Source organism: Oncorhynchus masou, unplaced genomic scaffold (genome assembly GCF_036934945.1).
Source record: "Oncorhynchus masou masou isolate Uvic2021 unplaced genomic scaffold, UVic_Omas_1.1 unplaced_scaffold_3263, whole genome shotgun sequence".
NCBI lineage: Eukaryota > Metazoa > Chordata > Actinopteri > Salmoniformes > Salmonidae > Oncorhynchus > Oncorhynchus masou.
Window position 1 is genome coordinate 4,438 of NW_027009676.1, and position 25,010 is coordinate 29,447.

At 48.9% G+C, this 25,010-nt stretch overlaps 1 long non-coding RNA gene and 1 pseudogene across 1 annotated transcript; both read right to left on the reverse strand.

Moving 5' to 3' along the window:
* Nucleotides 1–594: 594 nt before the first annotated feature.
* LOC135534333 (uncharacterized) lies at nt 595–2,032 on the reverse strand. Its single transcript, XR_010454666.1, has 2 exons — nt 1,465–2,032; nt 595–1,352 (listed from the first exon to the last, which is right to left on the reverse strand). It is a non-coding gene; the product is annotated as an uncharacterized LOC135534333 (long non-coding RNA).
* Nucleotides 2,033–3,314: 1,282 nt separating this feature from the next.
* Nucleotides 3,315–25,010, reverse strand: part of LOC135534334 (ras-associated and pleckstrin homology domains-containing protein 1-like) — a 32,367-nt pseudogene continuing 10,671 nt past the window's right edge.

Sequence of the window (25,010 nt, forward strand, 5' to 3'; positions counted from 1 at the left end):
TCAAGCCACACTGCCAGATGAAGTTAGCTGCTTAACTATAACGTTAGCTTGTGGGCTAGGTACTAGCTGGCTAGCGTGTGGGCTAGGTACTAGCTGGCTAGCGTGTGGGCTAGGTACTAGCTGGCTAGCGTGTGGGCTAGGTACTAGCTGGCTAGCGTGTGGGCTAGGTACTAGCTGGCTAGCGTGTGGGCTAGGTACTAGCTGGCTAGCGTGTGGGCTAGGTACTAGCTGGCTAGCGTGTGGGCTAGGTACTAGCTGGCGGCAGCAGCACCATCCTTTCTCCCTTGCCTATGGAATGGTTACATGGGAGGATATTGTACTACATAGCTAACATGTTTGATCCCGATCTTAATGCTCATGCAGATGTTTTCCCATTTGGTCAAACAAATAATGACTTACAACCAATGCTGTGTTTTAAAGAAAAATTAAGAAACCTGCACACTGCTCTTTAATAAGCTTTACGTATCGGCCTTCGTCTGAGCTTTTGTTTTTAAATTAGCACCGTTATGTAGACCTAGCCCCGCCCACATCCGTTCCATCGAATGGGATTGAAGTCGAGGGGAAAACAAATAAGTGCTACCAAATATAACAATATGCATTTCATAAATATTTTAATAAAGTGTGTACCTTATACGTATTAAACACGTCTGTTAAACCACAATGAGGACATCGACAGACCGAGCAAGTTTTCATAAATCATTGGGAACAGAGCAAGAAAAACGTCAAGAGTAGTGAGCTCGTCTTGTGTAAATTCAGAGCACACAACATTCTATAATATAATAGTCATTTAACGTGTCAAATTAAAAGTGTATCTTTTTTTGACCCAAACGGCGTTCCGTATGTCCACCCTCAGTCAGGAGTTACGTGGCTATCTGGTCTGGTCTAGAGATGCTTCTAGAACATTCACTGTCACGTGACCTGGCTGTCCTAGCACTTCCTGTAGTTTAGTGTACGTCCTTTCTGTCTGTCTGCAGGGCCAAAGGAGGCCCTTGGAGACAGGAGCTGCAGCTGTATATACAGACAGACGGAGAGCTAACGTGACCTAAAGAGACAGACCAGGTTAGACCCCGTCACCATCAACATAACAGACAATCGTACAGCTTGACCTTCATTGTGCACCGTTTAATATTGTCCAATCAAAGCCATGACCATCTGAGAGGATCATTAAAACATAAGCCAATCATCTGCCTTTTAACCATTTTGCAAAACATCTTGAATACAATTAACACAATGTATATGTGAACTCTACAGACAGATGGATGGACAGAAACAGGCTGTGTTTGAAACAGCAAGCTATTCCCTATATAGTGCACTACGATAGACCAGAGCCCTATTCCCTATATAGTGCACTACTATAGACCAGAGCCCTATTCCCTATATAGTGCACTACGATAGACCAGAGCCCTATTCCCTATATAGTGCACTACTATAGACCACAGCCCTATTCCCTATATAGTGCACTACTTATAGACCAGAGCCCTATTCCCTATATAGTGGTACTACTATAGACCAGGGCCCTATTCCTATATAGTGCACTACTATAGACCAGAGCCCTATTCCCTATATAGTGCACTACGATAGACCAGGGCCCTATTCCCTATATAGTGCACTACTATAGACCAGAGCCCTATTCCCTATATCGTGCACTACTATAGACCAGGGCCCTCTGCACTACGTAGGGAATAGGCGGCCATTTCAAACACAACCAAATGGGGGGTGTTAGCCTGGTGTCTGTCTGTCCCATATCCAACTACAGTAGTGTTTGTCTGTCTGTCCCATATCCAACTACACCAGGGATCCTACCCTGTATACTGCTCCTATACACACGTCTGTCTCTACACTAGCTCTGGACCAGGGTGTTACGGGTTGCTTGCTGAAGCTGAACCTGCCACACGTAACACCCTGGACCAGAGCCATCTCCACATCAACCCTGGTCTCTACTACTCACAGTTCATATTCACTCACTACGCTTTAAAAACATAACTTTAAAATAATAATATCTTTCAGGTATTAAATAATCTGATATAAAAACACAAAATGTAGCCCCCCCCCCACATGACATCCCTCCCAAACCCTAAACGGTACCTGTTTATATTGTGTTAGATTTCAATGCAAAGCGGCACAAACACGTGAGAAGCTTGATAGGTGGTTTGGCGCGCTCTCTTTTCATAGAGCTGTTATAACGAGACAGAGTAAAGGAACAACAATCTGGGATTACAGGGAACAGGTCTCTTCTTCGAGCTCAGTCCCGTCTGTGTGGCATGAGAGAAGAGGAGAGAAGAGGAGAGAAGAGGAGAGAAGAGGAGAGAAGAGGAGAGAAGAGGAGGCGGGCTGAGTTCAGGGTCGTATTCATTAGTGTTCACCGTAATGAAACGTTTTTGCAACAAAAAATAGTTTCTTATGGGACAAGTTCAGGTCGTCCCTCAGTCCCAGTTCCGGTCCTTTTTCTTCCGTTGGGTGTCTAGTGAATACGACCGCGGCCTGGGGGAGAGTGGCCTGTGGGCTCCATGTAGTCTGTAGCCTGGTTGGGTCTATAGGCTGTAGTCAGTCTGTAGCCTGGTTGGGTCTATAGGCTGTAGTCAGTCTGTAGCCCGGTTGGGTCTTTAGGCTGTAGTCAGTCTGTAGCCCTTTAGGTGTAGTCAGTCTGTAGCCTGGCTTGTCTATAGGCTGTAGTCAGTCTGTAGCCTGATTGGGTCTTTAGGCTGTAGTCAGTCTGTAGCCTATAGGCTGTAGTCAGTCTGTAGCCTGATTGGGTCTTTTAGGCTGTAGTCAATCTGTAGCCTGTAGTCAGTCTGTAGCCTGATTGGGTCTATAGGCTGTAGTCAGTCTGTAGCCTGATGGGTCTTTAGGCTGTAGTCAGTCTGTAGCCTGGTTGGGTCTATAGGCTGTAGTCAGTCTGGCCTGGTTGGCTGTAGTCAGTCTTAGCCTGGTTGGGTCTTTAGGCTGTAGTCAGTCTGTAGCCCGGTGGGTCTTTAGGCTGTAGTCAGTCTGGCCTGGTTGGGTCTTTAGGCTGTAGTCAGTCTGTAGCCTGGTTGGGTCTTTAGGCTGTAGTCAGTGTAGCCTGGTTGGGTCTTTAGGCTGTAGTCAATCTTTAGGGCTGTAGTCAGTGGTTTGGGTCTTTAGGCTGTAGTCAGTCTGTAGCCCGGTTGGGTCTTTAGGCTGTAGTCAGTCTGGTCTTTAGGCTGTAGTCAGTCTGTAGCCTGATTGGGTCTTTAGCCTGTAGTCAATCTGTAGCCTGTAGTCAGTCTGTAGCCTGGTTGGGTCTATAGCTGTAGTCAGTGTAGTCTGTAGTGGTTGGGTCTGGCTAGCAGTCTGTAGCCTGATAGGGTCTATAGCCTGTAGTCAGTCTGTAGCCTGATAGGGTCTATAGCCTGTAGTCAGTCTGTAGCCTGATAGGGTCTATAGCCTGTAGTCAGTCTGTAGCCTGATAGGGTCTATAGCCTGTAGTCAGTCTGTGGCCTGGTTGGGTCTTTAGCCTCTGATATAGGGTCTATAGCCTGGGTAGCTCAGCCCTAGTCCTCATCTTTCCCCTCCCTCCTAGCTACCACTCTCCCGTCAGTTTGGTGCTTTGGTCCCGTTTGGGCGGGCAGGCGCGGCCCCCGCCGTAACGTTGCATAGCCTGAGGACATGTACCCGTGGCCCCCGCCTGTCCACCCCTCTGCTGGTCCAGCAGCAGCTCCGGGGAGGAGGAGGCAGGGCCATGTCGTCCATGGAGACGGGCTCCAGCCGGGAGGAGCCGTGACGCGTGAGGGAGCCGTGACGCGTGATGGACTTCCTCTTCCAAGGTCCGGTTCAGGTCCTCCAGGGAAGTTGGGTTGGACCGAGGAGAGGGTACCAGCCCCACCCTTAGGCCCCCAGGTTGGGTGGGGGGCAGGGGACAGACGAAGGCGGGGGGACAGGGGTAAGGGGGTCTTGGACCGTGTTGCTCCGGGACAGCCTGTGCAGTGTCGGAGGCGGAGTTTTCTTCAGAGACTGGGTCTTCCATGATGATTGGCTGACGGGGTGGGAGATGGGCATGGCCTGCGGTTGGGGGTTGACGACTGCGACCCTGGGGGCTCCCGGGTGGAGCTCAGAGAGGAGGGCGGTGGGAGCAGCTCAGAGTCGGGAGGAGGTGGGGAAGTAATCGAGCTCTGAAGGAGGAGAGGGAAGTCTCCACTAGGCTGGCAGTGCTGCCCTGTCTGTAGACCCTGGAGGACTAGAGGGAGAGCTGACAGGTTCAGCTTGCCTGGTTTAGGAGGAGCAGGAGGCCCCAAGTCCTTAGCAGGAGATCCAGAGGAGGAGGCAGCAGAGGAGTTGCAGGAGCCGAGGCCAGGCTGGGCAAACTTACTGACCAGAGACTCCACCTTCTTAGGCTGCCTCTGGACCTGGGCCTCTTCCTGGTACTCCCCTGAGGAGTCCCCTGAGGACTTGATGGAGGAGGCGCGCTGGGGGGTGGGAGGAGGCCCCCTCTTCCCGAAGGAGCCGGTTGAGGTGGAGGAGGGAGACTTCTTAATAGGAGAGCCCATCTTGGCAGGGGGAGAGGGGGGAGGAGCGGGGGTGGGGACAGAGTGGGGAGGAGGGGGAAGTCCAGGCTGTCCTCAGGGGGAGGAGGGGGGAACTCTGGGGACTGGGGGGATCTGACCCCAGGCTGCCATCTTGGTTTGGTCTTGACGGCCGGGGGGGGACTGGGGGGGCAGGGGGGCTCCGGGAACTGGTTTGACTATCTGTTTGACCAGGGAGGGGGTCGGGGATATTGGGGCGGACAGGGGGAGGGTCTTAGAGGAGAAGCTGTGCTGTTTGGGCATGGTGGGAGGCGGCTGATTGGGCGAATGGCCTGTCGAGAAGCTCTGCTGCTTTTTCATTGGACCAGAAGGAGGGGAGGTGAGACTGGGGACAAGGGGGATCCCCTCGGACCAAAGGTCTTAGGAGCAGTCTGGGGCGGGAAAACACCAGAGAAGGTTCTGGGAGGTGCAGGGGGTGACATGGGGGGAGAGGGCAGGAGGAGGGGGGACACAGGTTGGCCATCCAGGTCGGAGAAGTCGTAGTTCATATTGGGGAACTTTTGGGCCAGGAACTGCTGCAGCCCAGTGTTACTGAGAGGGGGGCACTGGTGGTCCTCTTCTGGGGGAGGAGGGGGGGGCAAGGTTTGGGCCTGGGGGGGAGGAGGAGAGGGGATGAACGGAGGAACAGGGCTGGGGGGGCCAAGCCTCAGAGAGGCCATGGCAGAGCCTGGAGAAGGCATGGAGCAGGGGGGAGGAGGAGGGGGAGGGTTGTGGAGAGTGGGAGCCAATGGCATGGTGTTGTAGTTGGGTTTGACAGACTGGAGGGGAGGGGCTGGAGGGCCTTGTTGCTGCCCCATTGGTTGGACATTGTAATGATTGGCAGTCTGGTTGGCGCCACCCTGCAGGCGGGCAATGGTGCTGTACTTAACAAACAGGGTGGGGGCGGCCTGGTGAGGGGGGTTGGGGAGAGGTGGAGGAGGAGGAGGGGAGGGTCGGGGGGGAGAGGGCGAGGATTCAGGGGAGACACTGGTGTAGCTGGTTCGGGATGGGGGGGGCTGACTGGTGCATGGGGGCAGCGTCAGAGGGCAGGGTCTGCTCACTGACTCCATCCTCAACTAGAGAGGGAGAGAGAACAAGAGGGAGGGAGGGAGGGAGGGGGGAGGGAGGGAGGGAGGGGAGGGAGGGAGGGAGGGAGGGAGGGAGGGAGGGAGGGAGGGAGGGGGAGGGAGGGAGGGAGGGAGGGAGGGAGGGGAGGGAGGGAGGGAGAAAGAGGGAGAGATAACGAGAGAGAGAAAATCTGAGTTAGATTATGATATAGAAGTGGTTACATTACTACTATTAAGATGGTAGAAAGCAAACATTGTTATTTTAAACTGCCAGACTGGGTAAAACACTGGAAGACATTAGCGTCCTATTTTGGTAGCACTGCATTGATGCATAACATTCAACAGACCACCTGTACATTCAGCAGACCACAACAGACCACCTGTACATTCAGCAGACCACCTGTACATTCAGCAGACCACCTGTACATTCAACAGACCACCTGTACATTCAGCAGACCACAACAGACCACCTGTACATTCAGCAGACCACCTGTACATTCAACAGACCACCTGACATTCAACAGACCACCTGTACATTCAACAGACCACCTGTACATTCAACAGACCACCTGTACATTCAACACAGTAACACAGTAACACACCAGTGCTGTATCGTAACACAGTAACACACCAGTGCTGTAGAGTAACACAGTAACACACCAGTGCTGTATAGTAACACAGTAACACAGTAACACACCAGTGCTGTGTGGTAACACAGTAACACACCAGTGCTGTATCGTAACACAGTAACACACCAGTGCTGTATCGGTAACACACCAGTGCTGTATAGTAACACAGTAACACACCAGTGCTGTATAGTAACACAGTAACACACCAGTGCTGTATAGTAACACAGTAACACACCAGTGCTGTATCGTAACACAGTAACACACCAGTGCTGTAGAGTAACACAGTAACACACCAGTGCTGTATAGTAACACAGTAACACACCAGTGCTGTATCGTAACACAGTAACACACCAGTGCTGTATAGTAACACAGTAACACACCAGTGCTGTGTGGTAACACACCAGTGCTGTGTGGTAACACACCAGTGCTGTGTGGTAACACACCAGTGCTGTGTGGTAACACACCAGTGCTGTGTGGTAACACACCAGTGCTGTGTGGTAACACACCAGTGCTGTGTGGTAACACACCAGTGCTGTGTGGTAACACACCAGTGCTGTGTGGTAACACAGTAACACACCAGTGCTGTAGAGTAACACAGTAACACACCAGTGCTGTAGAGTAACACAGTAACACACCAGTGCTGTAGAGTAACACAGTAACACACCAGTGCTGTAGAGTAACACACCAGTGCTGTAGAGTTACACAGTAACACATCAGTGCTGTATAGTAACACAGTAACACAGTAACACACCAGTGCTGTATCGTAACACAGTAACACACCAGTGCTGTAGAGTAACACAGTAACACAGTAACACACCAGTGCTGTAGAGTAACACAGTAACACACCAGTGCTGTATAGGAACACAGTAACACACCAGTGCTGTATAGTAACACAGTAACACACCAGTGCTGTATAGTAACACAGTAACACACCAGTGCTGTAGAGTAACACAGTAACACACCAGTGCTGTGTGGTAACACAGTAACACAGCAGTGCTGTATCGTAACACAGTAACACACCAGTGCTGTGTGGTCAGAAAGACCGTCACAAGTCTCACAGCCTCGGTTAGCAAACATCATTAACCACACATTAAACCACACATTAAACCACTTGTTACCAAGGGTGACCCAGTTCTGTTAGTGTTCTGAAGAAACGTGCGGATTACAGATGTCTAATGTTAAAACGAGAGTAACCCCCCAACCTCAAACCTCCGTCCCTCCAGTGCACAGGGGCACCGTATGAACCTTGACCTTCCTCTCCTGGGGAGAACAGCGGAGGGGAGAGAGACAGTCAGTCACCCCTGGAACGGGCCATGAAATGACACCGCAACACTGATGTCCCGACTACATTCTAGGGTCAGCCCGGACCACACTGTGCTGGCTGTGATAGTGTCTGGAACCATACAGGGAAGGACAATATGGTGGATGTGCAACCAGGCCAGTACAGCTCGGCCTGGCTCGGTTTGACCCTACAGTGGGAATCGGGCATGACAGAATGTCAGTCAACCTCCTAGGGGTAAAACTGAGGCAGGTGACAGGTGAGGAATACTGAGGCAGGTCAATAGAGACAGGTGAGGAATACTGAGGCAGGTCAATAGAGACATGTGAGGAATACTGAGGCAGGTCAATAGAGACGTGAGGAATACTGAGGCAGGTCAATAGAGACAGGTGAGGAATACTGAGGCAGGTCAATAGAGACAGGTGCGGAATACTGGGGCAGGTCAATAGAGACGTGAGGAATACTGAGGCAGGTCAATAGAGACAGGTGAGGAATACTGAGGCAGGTCAATAGAGACAGGTGAGGAATACTGAGACAGGTCAATAGAGACAGGTGAGGAATACTGAGGCAGGTCAATAGAGACAGGTGAGGAATACTGAGGCAGGTCAATAGAGACAGGTGAGGAATACTGAGGCAGGTCAATAGAGACAGGTGAGGAATACTGAGGCAGGTCAATAGAGACGTGAGGAATACTGAGGCAGGTCAATAGAGACAGGTGAGGAATACTGAGGCAGGTCAATAGAGACAGGTGAGGAATACTGAGACAGGTCAATAGAGACAGGTGAGGAATACTGAGGCAGGTCAATAGAGACAGGTGAGGAATACTGAGGCAGGTCAATAGAGACAGGTGAGGAATACTGGGGCAGGTCAATAGAGGCAGGTGACAGGTGAGGAATACTGAGACAGGTGACAGGGTAAGGTGAGGAATACTGAGGCAGGTCAATAGAGACAGGTGAGGAATACTGAGACAGGTGAGGAATACTGAGACAGGTGACAGGTGAGGAATACTGAGGCAGGTCAATAGAGACAGGTGACAGGTGAGGAATACTGAGGCAGGTCAATAGAGACAGGTGACAGGTGAGGAATACTGAGGCAGGTCAATAGAGACAGGTGAGGAATACTGAGGCAGGTCAATAGAGAAAGGTGAGGAATACTGAGACAGGTCAATAGAGAAAGGTGACAGGTGAGGAATACTGAGGCAGGTCAATAGAGACAGGTGAGGAATACTGAGGCAGGTCAATAGAGAAAGGTGACAGGTGAGGAATACTGAGGCAGGTCAATAGAGACAGGTGAGGAATACTGAGACAGGTGACAGGGTAAGGTGAGGAATACTGAGGCAGGTCAATAGAGACAGGTGAGGAATACTGAGACAGGTGACAGGTGAGGAATACTGGGGCAGGTCAATAGAGACAGGTGACAGGTGAGGAATACTGAGGCAGGTCAATAGAGACAGGTGAGGAATACTGAGACAGGAGACAGGTGAGGAATACTGAGACAGGAGACAGGTGAGGAATACTGAGACAGGAGACAGGTGAGGAATACTGAGACAGGTGACAGGTGAGGAATACTGAGGCAGGTCAATAGAGACAGGTGACAGGTGAGGAATACTGAGGCAGGTGGCAGGTGACAGGTGAGGAATACTGAGGCAGGTCAATAGAGACAGGTGACAGGTGAGGAATACTGAGGCAGGTGACAGGGTAAGGTGAGGAATACTGAGACAGGTGACAGGTGAGGAATACTGAGGCAGGTGGCAGGTGACAGGTGAGGAATACTGAGGCAGGTCAATAGAGACAGGTGACAGGTGAGGAATACTGAGACAGGTGACAGGGTAAGGTGAGGAATACTGAGACAGGTGACAGGGTAAGGTGAGGAATACTGAGACAGGTGACAGGGTAAGGTGAGGAATACTGAGGCAGGTGACAGGGTAAGGTGAGGAATACTGAGACAGGTGACAGGTGAGGAATACTGAGACAGGTGACAGGTGAGGAATACTGAGACAGGTGACAGGGTAAGGTGAGGCTGTCAGTACAGGAGGAGGCGGTACCTCATCCTGGGTGCCTCTCTTCCAGGCCTCGGAGAAGATGGAGCTGACCTGGCTCTGAGATCGGCTGTGGCCTGACAGGTTGTTCTCTGACACAGCAACACCACTATCACTACTGCAGTGGGTCGACTGGGACTCTGGAGGGACAGAGAGGAGGGGGAGGGAGGGAGGGAGAGATTGAAGAGGGGGGAGGGGGGAGCGAGAGGAGAGCGAGGAGAAAGAAAGTGAGAGGGTGGAGAGGAGTGTTATAGCAAGAACCAATATTATTATTTATTCTTTAAATATTTTTTTTCCCCAATTTCATGATTACAATCTAGTCTCAACGGGCTGGGGAGAGGCGAAGGTCGAGTCATGAGTCCTCGGAAACATGACCTGCTGAAGCCGCACCAATGTGTCAAACACCGTTCAACTGACCGACAAGGTCAGCCTGCAGGCGCCTGGGACCGCCACAAGGAGTCGCTAGAGCACACCACGGCCGGTAATGACACAGCCTGGGATTGAACCTCAGGCTGTAGTGACGCTGCAACACTGCAATGCAGTGCCTTAGGCCGCTGCGCCACTCGGGAGGCCCCGCAACTATAAATACTATACTGTGGGTAACTGCTGCAGCGTTGGGGACGAATCCATTTCAATCTGTCATTACAGGAAGTAAACTGAAATTACTAGAATTCTACTTCCTGAAATGACTGAATTGAAATAAAACAGACCCTGCTATGTAGCTGAGTGTGTGTTGTGTTGTAGGTGTGTGTCTGTCCGCCACCACTCACCGGGCAGGCTGGAGGAGCTGGATCCAGACTTGATAGAGGAGCTAGAGAGAGAAGACCAGTCGTAGGCTGCCTCAGTCCTCTTCATAGCCTCCTGGTAGTTCACATACAGGGTCTTCCCATACTGGAGACACAGAGATCAACAGACAGGGGTGTATTCATTAGTCAGTCAACAGACAGGGTGTATTCATTAGTCAGTCAACAGACAGGGGTGTATTCATTAGTCAGTCAACAGACAGGGTGTATTCATTAGTCAGTCAACAGACATCAGGGTGTATTCATTAGTCAGTCAACAGACAGGGGTGTATTCATTAGTCAGTCAACAGACATCAGGGTGTATTCATTAGTCAGTCAACAGACATCAGGGTGTATTCATTAGTCAGTCAACAGACAGGGGTGTATTCATTAGTCAGTCAACAGACATCAGGGTGTATTCATTAGTCAGTCAACAGACAGGGGTGTATTCATTAGTCAGTCAACAGACATCAGGGTGTATTCATTAGTCAGTCAACAGACATCAGGGTGTATTCATTAGTCAGTCAACAGACATCAGGGTGTATTCATTAGTCAGTCAACAGACATCAGGGTGTATTCATTAGTCAGTCAACAGACATCAGGGTGTATTCATTAGTCAGTCAACAGACATCAGGGTGTATTCATTAGTCAGTCAACAGACATCAGGGTGTATTCATTAGTCAGTCAACAGACATCAGGGTGTATTCATTAGTCAGTCAACAGACATCAGGGTGTATTCATTAGTCAGTCAACAGACAGGGGTGTATTCATTAGTCAGTCAACAGACATCAGGGTGTATTCATTAGTCAGTCAACAGACAGGGGTGTATTCAATAGTCAGTCAACAGACATCAGGGTGTATTCATTAGTCAGTCAACAGACATCAGGGTGTATTCATTAGTCAGTCAACAGACAGGGGTGTATTCATTACTCAGTCAACAGACAGGGGTGTATTCATTACTCAGTCAACAGACATCAGGGTGTATTCATTAGTCAGTCAACAGACATCAGGGTGTATTCATTAGTCAGTCAACAGACAGGGGTGTATTCATTAGTCAGTCAACAGACATCAGGGTGTATTCATTAGTCAGTCAACAGACATCAGGGTGTATTCATTAGTCAGTCAACAGACATCAGGGTGTATTCATTAGTCAGTCAACAGACATCAGGGTGTATTCATTAGTCAGTCAACAGACAGTGGTGTATTCATTAGTCAGTCAACAGACAGGGGTGTATTCAATAGTCAGTCAACAGACAGGGGTGCATTCATTAGTCAGTCAACAGACATCAGGGTGTATTCATTAGTCAGTCAACAGACAGGGGTGCATTCATTAGTCAGTCAACAGACATAAGGGGTGTATTCATTAGTCAGTCAACAGACATCAGGGTGTATTCATTTGTCGGTTTGCAACGTAGAAAAATGGTTTGCATCGGAAATTGTTTACACCAAGCGCAAAACGTTCTGCAACGAAAACTAGAGTATCTATTTAACAAATTGATAGTGAATACAGCCCAGCTTTCTCAAATGTTCCCACAGCTTTCAGTCAGAGCCAAATACATAAAGTTTGGCCATTGAGGTATTCTGTCCAAGATGTTCTGTGAGTACCCAGACTATGGCTCTGCTTTCCACGACTCTCTCCCTCTCATTCCGCTGTTGCTGAGGTAACGTTACCTTGGCGATGCGTATCCCATTGATCCACTGGTGTAGGGTTCTGACATCATCACAACACAGGTACTTGATGTACTGGGATTTCTTCTGGATCTGAGGATGCTGAACAGACAGACAGTGGGACATGTTAATGACGAATGATACATAGATACAGAACATGTAACGACGACGCTTCACAATGATAACATGTTTGGATTTGTGTCTTTAATCTCTCATGGGACAGATTCTGCTGACCAAATTATACAAGGTTTTAGTTCTGGGTTAACTGAGATCTGGGCACGGTTTCTCGATAGCGATGGAACTTAGGCTTACGAGTTTTTTAACGATGGCACATTTCCGACAACGGACGAAATATGTAACACGCGCTTCCCCAAACAACGCGCAGAGGGAACTAAGCTAAGTGCGTTGTTGGAGCATGTGGCGATGCAGATCCCACCGAAAGAAAGGAAGCTCTGCTCTTGGATCAGAGCTCCAATAGAAAATGTTGTTAACATTATAATTATTTCACAACAATGACGACAGATTGGCTCCTAGAGAGATATTACCACCGACGGCTGCAAATGTTGCAGTGATTGGGGACACTGCCCTGTGTAGGGTGCTGTCTTTTAGATGGGACGATCTAAACAGGTGTCCTGACTCTCTGTGGTCATTAAAGGTCCCATGGCATTTATCCTTAGAGGAGGGTGTTAACCCCGGTGTCCTGGCTAAATTCTCAAACCATCACGGTCACCTAATCATCCCCAGCTTGGCTTATTTATCTCCCCTATAACTATTCCCCAGGTCGTTGCTGTGAATGTCAACTTACCTGGTAATATAACTGAATTATATTTAATGACGTCGTCCCGGTTTCCTTTTGAAGCATGTTTTCACACCCCACTTGAAAAGACGTTGGCAAGTTTAGTCAACATTGTTCTGAGGTTATTGCGGTCACAGTCTGATAAATCATGTGATTCTACGTTTAGCTGAGATCTTCTGTGTATCAATTGACGCTGGAGGGCAAAAAAAAAAACATCTAACGACGCACTTCTACAAGTGGCCTGAGGCAGGTGATTAGGAGCGTTTTGAAGAGCAACGTTAACGACAGTGGTTTTAGGAAACAGCTCGGAGATTTAACAATGCGCCATCAAAGGGCCGAGGGTGGGTCGAAGCTCATTTACAATTAGGAGAAAAGCAAAACATGACCTCAGCCAACATGACCTTGGCTGCTGAAGGTTCATTCAACCCAGTCAATATTCATATTAACAGTCAATATTTTGGTAACAGAAATAGCTATATAGGAATGACAGTCCATCCAAATCAACTTGGCTCCTGGACCCTGTCCATGCATGTTAAGGCTGCGTTTAGACAATGACTTATTGTTGACCCAAGCCCTGCTTAGATAATCCCTACCATTGACACAATGATTTATCAATGTCCCAAGCCCTGCTCAGATAATCCCTAATTGAGACAATGACCAATGACCCAAGCCCTGCTCAGATAATCCCTACCATTGAGACAATGACTTATCAATGACCCAAGCCCTGCTCAGATAATCCCTACCATTGAGACAATGATTTATCAATGACCCAAGCCCGGCTCAGATGATCCCTACCATTGAGACAATGACTTATCAATGACCCAAGCCCTGCTCAGATAATCCCTACCATTGAGACAATGACTTATCAAAATATAAATATATATACACTGCTCAAAAAAATAAAGGGAACACTAAAAATAACATCCTAGATCTGAATTAATGAAATATTCTTATTAAATACTTTTCTCTTTACATAGTTGAATGTGCTGACAACAAAATCACACAAATGATCAATGGAAATCAAATTTATCAACCCATGGAGGTCTGGATTTGGAGTCACACTCAAAATTAAAGTGGAAAACCACATTACAGGCTGATCCAACTTTGATGTAATGTCCTTAAAACAAGTCAAAACGAGGCTCAGTAGTGTGTGTGGCCTCCACGTGCCTGTATAACCTCCCTACAACGCCTGGGCATGCTCCTGATGAGGTGGCGGATGGTCTCCTGAGGGATCTCCTCCCAGACCTGGACTAAAGCATCCGCCAACTCCTGGACAGTCTGTGGTGCAACGTGGCGTTGGTGGATGGAGCGAGACATGATGTCCCAGATATGCTCAATTGGATTCAGGTCTGGTGAACGGACGGGCCAGTCCATAGCATCAATGCCTTCCTCTTGCAGGAACTGCTAACACACTCCAGCCACATGAGGTCTAGCATTGTCTTGCATTAGGAGGAACCCAGGGCCAACCGCACCAGCATATGGTCTTACAAGGGGTCTGAGGATCTCATCTCGGTACCTAATGGCAGTCAGGCTACCTCTGGTGAGCACATGGAGGGCTGTGCGGCCCCCCCAAAGAAATGCCACCCCAAACCATGACTGACCCACTGCCAAACCGGTCATGCTGGAGGATGTTGCAGGCAGCAGAACGTTCTCCAGACGTGCTCAGTGTGAACCTGCTTTCATCTGTGAAGAGCACAGAGCGTCAGTGGCGAATTTGCCAATCTTGGTGTTCTCTGGCAAATGCCAAATGTCATGCACGGTGTTGGGCTGTAAGCACAACTCCCACCTGTGGACGTCGGGCCCTCATACCACCCTCATGGAGTCTGTTTCTGACCGTTTGAGCAGACACATGCACATTTGTGGCCTGCAGGAGGTCATTTTGCAGGGCTCTGGCAGGGCTCCTCCTTGCACAAAGGCGGAGGTAGCAGTCCTGCTGCTGGGTTGTTGCCCTCCTACGGCCTCCTCCACGTCTCCTGATGTACTGGCCTGTCTCCTGGTAGCGCCTCCATGCTCTGGACACTACGCTGATAGACACAGCAAACCTTCTTGCCACAGCTCGCATTGATGTTCCATCCTGGATGAGCTGCACTACCTGAGCCACTTGTGTGGGTTGTAGACTCCGTCTCATGCTACCACTAGAGTGAAAGCTCCGCCAGCATTTAAAAGTGACCTAAACATCAGCCAGGAAGCATAGGAACTGAGAAGTGGTCTGTGGTCACTACCTGCAGAACCACTCCTTTATTGGGGGTGTCTTGCTAATTGCCTATAATTTCCACCTGTTGTCTATTCCATTTGTACAACAGCATGTGAAATTTGTGGACAGAGTGATTTCACAGAAGTGTGATTGACTTGGAGTTACATTGTGTTGTTTAAGTGTTCCCTTTATTTTTTTGAGCAGTGTATATATAAAAATATATATACTCACATCGCTGGGTTTTTAGCCCAATTTAGTTATCAGGGCACCAAGGTCCAAACCTAGGTCATCTTTTCTAATTAAAAAATAATCTATATATATATAAAAATATATATATTATTTTTTTAATTAGAAAAGATGACCTAGGTTTGGACCTTGGTGCCCTGATAACTAAATTGGGCTAAAAACCCAGCGATGTGAGTTGAGGCAATGTAGATGATTTCTCAGTAGGTTTATACACTGTGCCACTAGATGGCAGTGTGACGCTGTATAAGCTCCTCCGAAAGGCAGACTCGGTAGAGATCCAACCAGTTGACGATCTGTCATTCAGGGCAGGTGGGGCTCTGCCTGTTTTGCATGTTATTTTGGCATTAAAACGTGTCACATATCAGTTTGTAAATAATGTAAGTCATTGAGTTAATAATAAAGTCGCATACAAACATCTTATTGGTCTCTTTTTTGTTTGTTCTTTTTGTTTTCTTGAGTAAGGCAGCTCCAAAACTCAGGTGTTTCAGTGCTTTCTGTGGTGGTGGGGCAAGCCAGCAGAAAATACAGTGTGTTGCGCCGTGATTGGCTCAGTGTTCTGTCACTCATGGGGACTTTATGTCACTGCCAAGTATAGGACGAGAGCCCATCGAGTGCTGCCATAGATTTACATTAGAAGTGCCCATCCAAGAAGACTCAAGGTCATTGGCCACAGATAAAATTTCAAATCACGTTATATGTACAGTAGCTTTGATTGGACTGATCATGTCAACATCATATGTGCACAATCTTAGTTAGCAGTCATCATCATGAATCAGGTCGACAATCTACTGGCATATGAAGAGTAATAATGAAGAGAAATTATAGATAAAACGTATCAGTGCTCATCGGCCATTGGACATAAACATTACACAACAAGTTAGAAATCGCAAATTCAACGATGAGGGGTTTGGAAGGAATCAGTGACAGCGGCTGTGTGTGGTCCAAAATCTGGGATTAAGTGTCTCTTTTCCAAGTTTAAAATGATAAACATTCAACATTGGCTGTCAATGAAGCATGATTTGTGCTGCACTCAAAACAACTGTTAACAACTTTCTAAGACTGTGAAAATACGTTTTGAACGGTCAGCCGGGAAGAACTATTGGATATTAGAGCGGCAGTAACTCACCAGCATTATGTCCAGGAATACGACTTCCCTTTGTTCACTCTCACCAGAGCAACTTAACTCATTACAGAGGCCGACCCAAAACATCACCGACGGAGGAGAGGCACTCGAGGTGACCTGCTGGTTCGACTTAGTAGGAGCACCACCCACCGCTTCCGAGTATACGCTAATGTTCAGTCTTTGGATAATAAAGTTGATGAGCTTAGAACAAGGATTTCTTTCCAGAGAGACATCGGAGCCTGTAACATAGTTTGTTTCACAGAAACATGGCTCTCTCGGGATACTCTGTTGGAGTCGGTAAAGCCAGCAGGATTCTGCAGACAGGAATAAATATCTCTCTGGGAAGCAGAAGGGCTGAGGGGTGTGTTTCATGATTAACGATTCATGGTGTAATTCTAGGAACATACAGGAACTCAAGTCATTTTGTTCATCCGACCGAGAATACCTCAAAATTAAATGCCGACCATATTATCTCCCAAGAGAATTCTCCTCCGTCATCACCACGGCAGTTTACGAAAACCTTGTCGGCCCTCAAAGAATTTCACTGGAAACCATGAAAACCATATATCCTGATGCTGCATTTATTGTAGCTGGGGATTTTAACAAAGCAAATATGAGAACAAGGCTACCTAGATTCTATCAGCATATCGACTGTAGCACTCGCTCAGGAAAAACACCAGACCACTGCTCCTCTAACTTCCGTAATGCCTACAAGGCCCTCCCTCGCCAGCCTTTCGGAAAATCTGACCACAACTCCATTTTGCTCCTCCCTTCCAATAGGCAGAACCTCAAACAGGAAGTACCCGTGCTAAGGACTATTCAACGCTGGTCTGACCAATCGGAATCCACGCTTCAAGATTGTTTTGATCACGAGGCCTGGATAAGTAACTAGAATAATATCGACGTACACATTCGGTGAGTGAGTTTATAAGGAAGTGCATAGGAGATGTTGTACCCACTGTGACAATTAAAACCTACCCTAAACTGAAACCGTGGACAGATGGCGGCATTCGCACAAAACTGAAAGCATGAACCACTTCATTCAACCATGGAAAGAGGCCTGGGAATATGGCTGAATGGAAACAGTGTAGTTATTCCCTCCACAAGGCAATCAAACAAGCAAAATGTCAGTATAGACTTAAAGTGGATTCGCAATTCAACCGCTCAGACACGAGATGTATGTGGCAGGGTCTACAGACAATCACGAACTACAAAGGGAAAACCAGTCATGTCGCTGACATCTTGCTTCCGGACAAACTAAACACTTTCTTCACCATTTTGAGGAGAACACAGTGCCACTGACATGGCCCGCTGCCAAGGCTCTCTTTCTCCGTGACGTGAGTAGGACAGTTACGAATGTTAACCCCGCAATGCTGTTGGCTCAGACGGCATCCTCAGAGCAGACCAGCTGGCTGGTGTGTTTACAGGCATATTCCATCTCTCCCTATCCCAGTCTACTGTCCCCACATGCTTCAAAATGGCCACCATTGTTTCTGTACCCAAGAAAGCTAAGGTAACTGAACTGAATGACTATCGCCCGCAGCACTCTCCTCTGTCATCATGAAGTGCTTTGAGAGACTAGTCAAGGATCATATCACCTCCACCCTACCTGCCACCCGTAGACCCACTTGCTAGTCACATGTATGTGACCAATAAAATATGATTTGAATTGTATATCTTGCATCCAGTTGTTTTTGAAAGCACTGTAAATCCAGAGAATGGCAGAGTTCAATGACTAAATTGGCCCACGAAAGACTGCCGCGCCACCTTCCTGTTCAAGTGAGCACAGCACAACAAGGTGAGTCCAAAAATGTCTTGTTTGCTGCTACATAAATTATGTAATATACCAGGGAGATATGTATACTGTAGTGAAGAAAGTAATACTATATGTTGTGTAGTAAGATGTTAGTATCCCATGTGCCTCACCCTAATAATTAGTTTTTTTAAAAGGCAGTAGCTGAGTCTGAATGAACTGTTTCGCTGCCAGACAAAGCTCCGCTGATAGCCAGGTGTAGCAGTGGTAAGGTGTTGGGACTCCGCTGATAGCCATGTGTAGCAGTGGTAAGGTGTTGGGACTCTGCTGATAGCCAGGTGTAGCAGTGGTAAGGTGTTGGGACTCTGCTGATAGCCAGGTGTAGCAGTGGTAAGGTGCTGGGACTCTGCTGATAGCCAGGTGTAGCAATGGTAAGGTGTTGGGACTCTGCTGAAAGCCAGGTGTAGCAGTGGTAAGGTGCTGGGACTGCTGTTGGGACTCTGTTGAGAACCAGGTGTAGCAGTGGTAAGGTGTTGGGACTCTGCTGATAACCAGGTGTAGCAGTGGTAAGGTGTTGGGACTCTGCTGATAGCCAGGTGTAGCAGTGGTAAGGTGTTGGTACTCTGCTGATAACCAGGTGTAGCAATGGTAAGGTGTTGGGACTCTGCTGATAGCCAGGTGTAGCAGTGGTAAGGTGTTGGTACTCTGCTGATAACCAGGTGTAGCAATGGTAAGGTGTTGGGACTCTGCTGATAGCCAGGTGTAACAGTGGTAAGGTGTTGGGACTCTGCTGATAGCCAGGTGTAGCAATGGTAAGGTGTTGGGACTCTGTTGATAACCAGGTGTAGCAATGGTAAGGTGTTGGGACTCTGTTGATAACCAGGTGTAGCAATGGTAAGGTGCTGGGACTCTGCTGATAGCCAGGTGTAGCAGTGGTAAGGTGCTGGGACTGCTGTTGGGACTCTGCTGATAAACAGATGTAACAGTGGTAAGGTGTTGGGACTCTGCTGATAGCCAGGTGTAGCAGTGGTAAGGTGTTGGTACTCTGCTGATAACCAGGTGTAGCAATGGTAAGGTGTTGGGACTCTGCTGATAGCCAGGTGTAGCAGTGGTAAGGTGTTGGTACTCTGCTGATAACCAGGTGTAGCAATGGTAAGGTGTTGGGACTCTGCTGATAGCCAGGTGTAACAGTGGTAAGGTGTTGGGACTCTGCTGATAGCCAGGTGTAGCAATGGTAAGGTGTTGGGACTCTGTTGATAACCAGGTGTAGCAGTGGTGAGGTGTTGGGACTCTGCTGATAGCCAGGTGTAGCAGTGGTAAGGTGTTGGGACTCTGTTGAGAACCAGGTGTAGCAGTGGTAAGGTGTTGGGACTCTGCTGATAACCAGGTGTAGCAGTGGTAAGGTGTTGGGACTCTGCTGATAGCCAGGTGTAGCAGTGGTAAGGTGTTGGGACTCTGCTGATAGCCAGGTGTAACAGTGGTAAGGTGTTGGGACTCTGCTGATAACCAGGTGTAGCAGTGGTAAGGTGTTGGGACTCTGCTGATAGCCAGGTGTAGCAGTGGTAAGGTGTTGGGACTCTGTTGATAACCAGGTGTAGCAGTGGTAAGGTGCTGGGACTCTGCTGATAGCCAGGTGTAGCAGTGGTAAGGTGTTGGGACTCTGCTGATAGCCAGGTGTAGCAGTGGTAAGGTGTTGGGACTCTGCTGATAGCCAGGTGTAGCAGTGGTAAGGTGTTGGGACTCTGCTGATAGCCAGGTGTAGCAGTGGTAAGGTGTTGGGACTCTGCTGATAGCCAGGTGTAGCAGTGGTAAGGTGTTGGGACTCTGCTGATAGCCAGGTGTAGCAGTGGTAAGGTGTTTGGACTCTGCTGATAGCCAGGTGTAGCAGTGGTAAGGTGTTGGGACTCTGCTGATAGCCAGGTGTAGCAGTGGTAAGGTGTTGGGACTCTGCTGATAGCCAGGTGTAACAGTGGTAAGGTGCTGGGACTCTGCTGATAGCCAGGTGTAGCAGTGGTAAGGTGTTGGGACTCTGCTGAAAGCCAGGTGTAACAGTGGTAAGGTGCTGGGACTCTGCTGATAGCCAGGTGTAGCAATCGTAAGGTGTTGGGACTCTGCTGATAGCCAGGTGTAGCAGTGGTAAGGTGTTGGGACTCTGCTGATAGCCAGGTGTAACAGTGGTAAGGTGTTGGGACTCTGCTGATAGCCAGGTGTAGCAGTGGTAAGGTGTTGGGACTCTGCTGATAGCCAGGTGTAACAGTGGTAAGGTGCTGGGACTCTGCTGATAGCCAGGTGTAGCAGTGGTAAGGTGTTGGGACTCTGCTGATAGCCAGGTGTAGCAATCGTAAGGTGTTGGGACTCTGCTGAAAGCCAGGTGTAGCAGTGGTAAGGTGTTGGGACTGCTGTTGGGACTCTGTTGAGAACCAGGTGTAGCAGTGGTAAGGTGTTGGGACTCTGCTGATAACCAGGTGTAGCAGTGGTAAGGTGTTGGGACTCTGCTGATAACCAGGTGTAGCAGTGGTAAGGTGTTGGGACTCTGCCGATAGCCAGGTGTAACAGTGGTAAGGTGTTGGGACTCTGCCGATAGCCAGGTGTAGCAGTGGTAAGGTGTTGGGACTCTGTTGATAACCAGGTGTAGTAGTGGTAAGGTGTTGGGACTCTGCTGATAGCCAGGTGTAGCAGTGGTAAGGTGTTGGGACTCTGCTGATAGCCAGGTGTAGCAGTGGTAAGGTGTTGGTACTCTGCTGATAGCCAGGTGTAGCAGTGGTAAGGTGTTGGGACTCTGCTGATAGCCAGGTGTAGCAGTGGTAAGGTGTTGGGACTCTGCTGATAGCCAGGTGTAGCAGTGGTAAGGTGTTGGGACTCTGCTGATAGCCAGGTGTAGCAGTGGTAAGGTGTTGGGACTCTGTTGATAACCAGGTGTAGCAGTGGTAAGGTGCTGGGACTCTGCTGATAGCCAGGTGTAGCAGTGGTAAGGTGTTGGGACTCTGCTGATAGCCAGGTGTAGCAGTGGTAAGGTGTTGGGACTCTGCTGATAGCCAGGTGTAGCAGTGGTAAGGTGTTGGGACTCTGCTGATAGCCAGGTGTAGCAATGGTAAGGTGTTGGGACTCTGCTGATAGCCAGGTGTAGCAATCGTAAGGTGTTGGGACTCTGCTGATAGCCAGGTGTAGCAGTGGTAAGGTGCTGGGACTCTGCTGATAGCCAGGTGTAGCAATCGTAAGGTGTTGGGACTCTGCTGAAAGCCAGGTGTAGCAGAGGTAAGGTGCTGGGACTGCTGTTGGGACTCTGTTGAGAACCAGGTGTAGCAGTGGTAAGGTGTTGGGACTCTGCTGATAACCAGGTGTAGCAGTGGTAAGGTGTTGGGACTCTGCTGATAGCCAGGTGTAGCAATCGTAAGGTGTTGGGACTCTGCTGAAAGCCAGGTGTAGCAGAGGTAAGGTGCTGGGACTGCTGTTGGGACTCTGTTGAGAACCAGGTGTAGCAGTGGTAAGGTGTTGGGACTCTGCTGATAACCAGGTGTAGCAGTGGTAAGGTGTTGGGACTCTGCTGATAGCCAGGTGTAGCAGTGGTAAGGTGTTGGGACTCTGCTGATAACCAGATGTAACAGTGGTAAGGTGTTGGGACTCTGCTGATAGCCAGGTGTAACAGTGGTAAGGTGTTGGGACTCTGCTGATAGCCAGGTGTAGCAGTGGTAAGGTGTTGGGACTCTGCTGATAGCCAGGTGTAGCAGTGGTAAGGTGTTGGGACTCTGCTGATAGCCAGGTGTAGCAGTGGTAAGGTGTTGGGACTCTGCTGATAACCAGGTGTAGCAGTGGTAAGGTGTTGGGACTCTGCTGATAGCCAGGTGTAGCAGTGGTAAGGTGTTGGGACTCTGCTGATAGCCAGGTGTAGCAATGGTAAGGTGTTAGGACTCTGTTGATAACCAGGTGTAGCAGTGGTAAGGTGTTGGGACTCTGCTGATAGCCAGGTGTAGCAGTGGTAAGGTGTTGGGACTCTGTTGATAACCAGGTGTAGCAGTGGTAAGGTGTTGGGACTCTGCTGATAGCCAGGTGTAGCAGTGGTAAGGTGTTGGGACTCTGTTGATAACCAGGTGTAGCAGTGGTAAGGTGCTGGGACTCTGCTGATAGCCAGGTGTAGCAGTGGTAAGGTGTTGGGACTCTGCTGATAGCCAGGTGTAGCAGTGGTAAGGTGTTGGGACTCTGCTGATAGCCAGGTGTAGCAGTGGTAAGGTGTTGGGCCAGCTTTATGTCGGCCCGAACAGTTTGTGGGGACCGCTTGTCACCGTTATAGTGCAAGTAATGTATTGTGTTGTGGCTTTGCTGGCATGCATCCCACTTGGTTTTTTGTTGTTGGCTCACCAAGATTTAAATGCTAAAATGATCACTGGATCCAACATCCTCAATCTCTCTGCTCTACCCAGTTACTCCCATCAGGGATTACAAGGAAACATTACCATCAGACCAGAACAGAACAACTTCTCTGTTTACTAGGTTACTTTCCTGAGTTAAATATTATGTTCATAATTGGCATGGCTGTGGAGTCAGCCTCTAATACTGCCAATATAAAGAACGTCCTGCGTTCTCCTTTCCCCCACTCTGTCCCAAACACCATCACTGCAGGGAATCAGTGTTCCCAAACAACTAGGCAAATGGAAGCCCCCATCTCCCCAGTCTCCCTTCTGGCTATCAGCAGAGTCCCAAACACCATCACTGCAGGGAATCAGTGTTCCCAAACAACTAGGCAAACGGAGGCCCCCATCTCCCCAGTCTCCCTTCTGGCTATCAGCAGAGTCCCAAACACCATCACTGCAGGGAATCAGTGTTCCCAAACAACTAGGCAAACGGAAGCCCCATCTCCCCAGTCTCCCTCCACCTCTCCCTTCCTTAAAGCTCCTAGTCTGTTTTTTTTAAATCTGTGACTGTGAAGTTTTGAAAGATGAGGCACAAAAAGGATACAAGGAAATCTATTTTCCTCCCTTTCAGGAAGTGAAGTATATGAGAAGGTATTTTGGAGCGAGCAGTGTCCCTACTATTCTCTTCAACAACAAAAACCAAACCTGGCTAACATAACATGAAGACATTTGGAAAACATTATTTTCAAAGCACCAGCAATGCCTTGGGCAGTAGGCATGATTCCAGCTGGAGCTACTGTGAGTGTACAGGTGGTACTAACTAGCTACAGTGAGTGTACAGGTGGTACTAACTAGCTACAGTGAGTGTACAGGTGGTACTAACTAGCTACAGTGAGTGTACAGGTGGTACTAACTAGCTACTGTGAGTGTACAGGTGCTGCTAACTAGCTACAGTGAGTGTACAGGTGGTACTAACTAGCTACAGTGAGTTTACAGGTGGTACTAACTAGCTACAGTGAGTGTACAGGTGCTGCTAACTAGCTACTGTGAGTGTACAGGTGCTGCTAACTAGCTACAGTGAGTGTACAGGTGCTGCTAACTAGCTACAGTGAGTTTACAGGTGCTGCTAACTAGCTACAGTGAGTTTACAGGTGGTGCTAACTAGCTACAGTGAGTTTACAGGTGGTGCTAACTAGCTACAGTGAGTTTACAGGTGGTGCTAACTAGCTACAGTGAGTTTACAGGTGGTACTAACTAGCTACAGTGAGTTTACAGGTGGTACTAACTAGCAACAGTGAGTGTACAGGTGGTACTAACTAGCTACAGTGAGTGTACAGGAGCTGCTAACTAGCTACAGTGAGTTTACAGGTGCTGCTAACTAGCTACAGTGAGTTTACAGGTGGTACTAACTAGCTACAGTGAGTTTACAGGTGCTGCTAACTAGCTACAGTGAGTTTACAGGTGGTACTAACTAGCTACAGTGAGTTTACAGGTGCTGCTAACTAGCTACAGTGAGTTTACAGGTGCTGCTAACTAGCTACAGTGAGTTTACAGGTGGAGTTCAAACCTACAGGAGGGTCTCTCCAGGAACAGGGTTGGAGTTTAAACCTACAGGAGGGTCTCTCTCCAGGAACAGGGTTGGAGTTCAAACCTACAGGAGGGTCTCTCTCCAGGAACAGGGTTGGAGTTAAAACCTACAGGAGGGTCTCTCTAGGAACAGGGTTGGAGTTCAAACCTACAGGAGGGCTTCTCTCCAGGAACAGGGTTGGAGTTAAAGAGAAGGTAACTCTATAAAGCGAAGGTTGCTCTATATTGTCCGTATCGTCGTTCAGCCACGAAACATAAGATGTTAGTTTTAAATGTCCCGTTGGTAGGATAATCTTAAATTGTAGATCATCAATTGTATTTTCCAATGATTGCACGTTAGCTAGAAGAAGGGATGGCAGTGGGAGTTTACTCGCCGCCTGTGGATTCTCAGAAGGAGCCCCATCCGCGGCCCCTTTTCCTGCGTCTTGTGTTCACGCAAAAGGCTCTGGGCCTGTTTCAGTGAAAGGAGCGGATCTGGGCCTGTTCCAGTGAAAGGCGTGGACCCGGGCCTGTTCCAGTGAAAGGCGTGGATCCGGGCCTGTTCCAGTGAAAGGCGTGGATCCGGGCCTGTTCCAGTGAAAGGCGTGGACCCGGGCCTGTTCCAGTGAAAGGCGTGGACCCGGGCCTGTTCCAGTTAAAGGCGTGGACCCGGCCCTGTTCCAGTGAAAGGAGGGACCCGGGCCTGTTCCAGTGAAAGGAGTGGGCCTGTTCCAGTGAAAGGAGTGGGCCTGTTCCAGTGAAAGGAGTGGGCCTGTTCCAGTGAAAGGAGTGGGCCTGTTCCAGTGAAAGGAGTGGGCCTGTTCCAGTGAAAGGAGTGGGCCTGTTCCAGTGAAAGGAGTGGACCTGGGCCTGTTCCAGTGAAAGGAGTGGACCTGGGCCTGTTCCAGTGAAAGGAGTGGACCTGGGCCTGTTCCAGTGAAAGGAGTGGACCTGGGCCTGTTCCAGTGAAAGGAGTGGACCTGGGCCTGTTCCAGTGAAA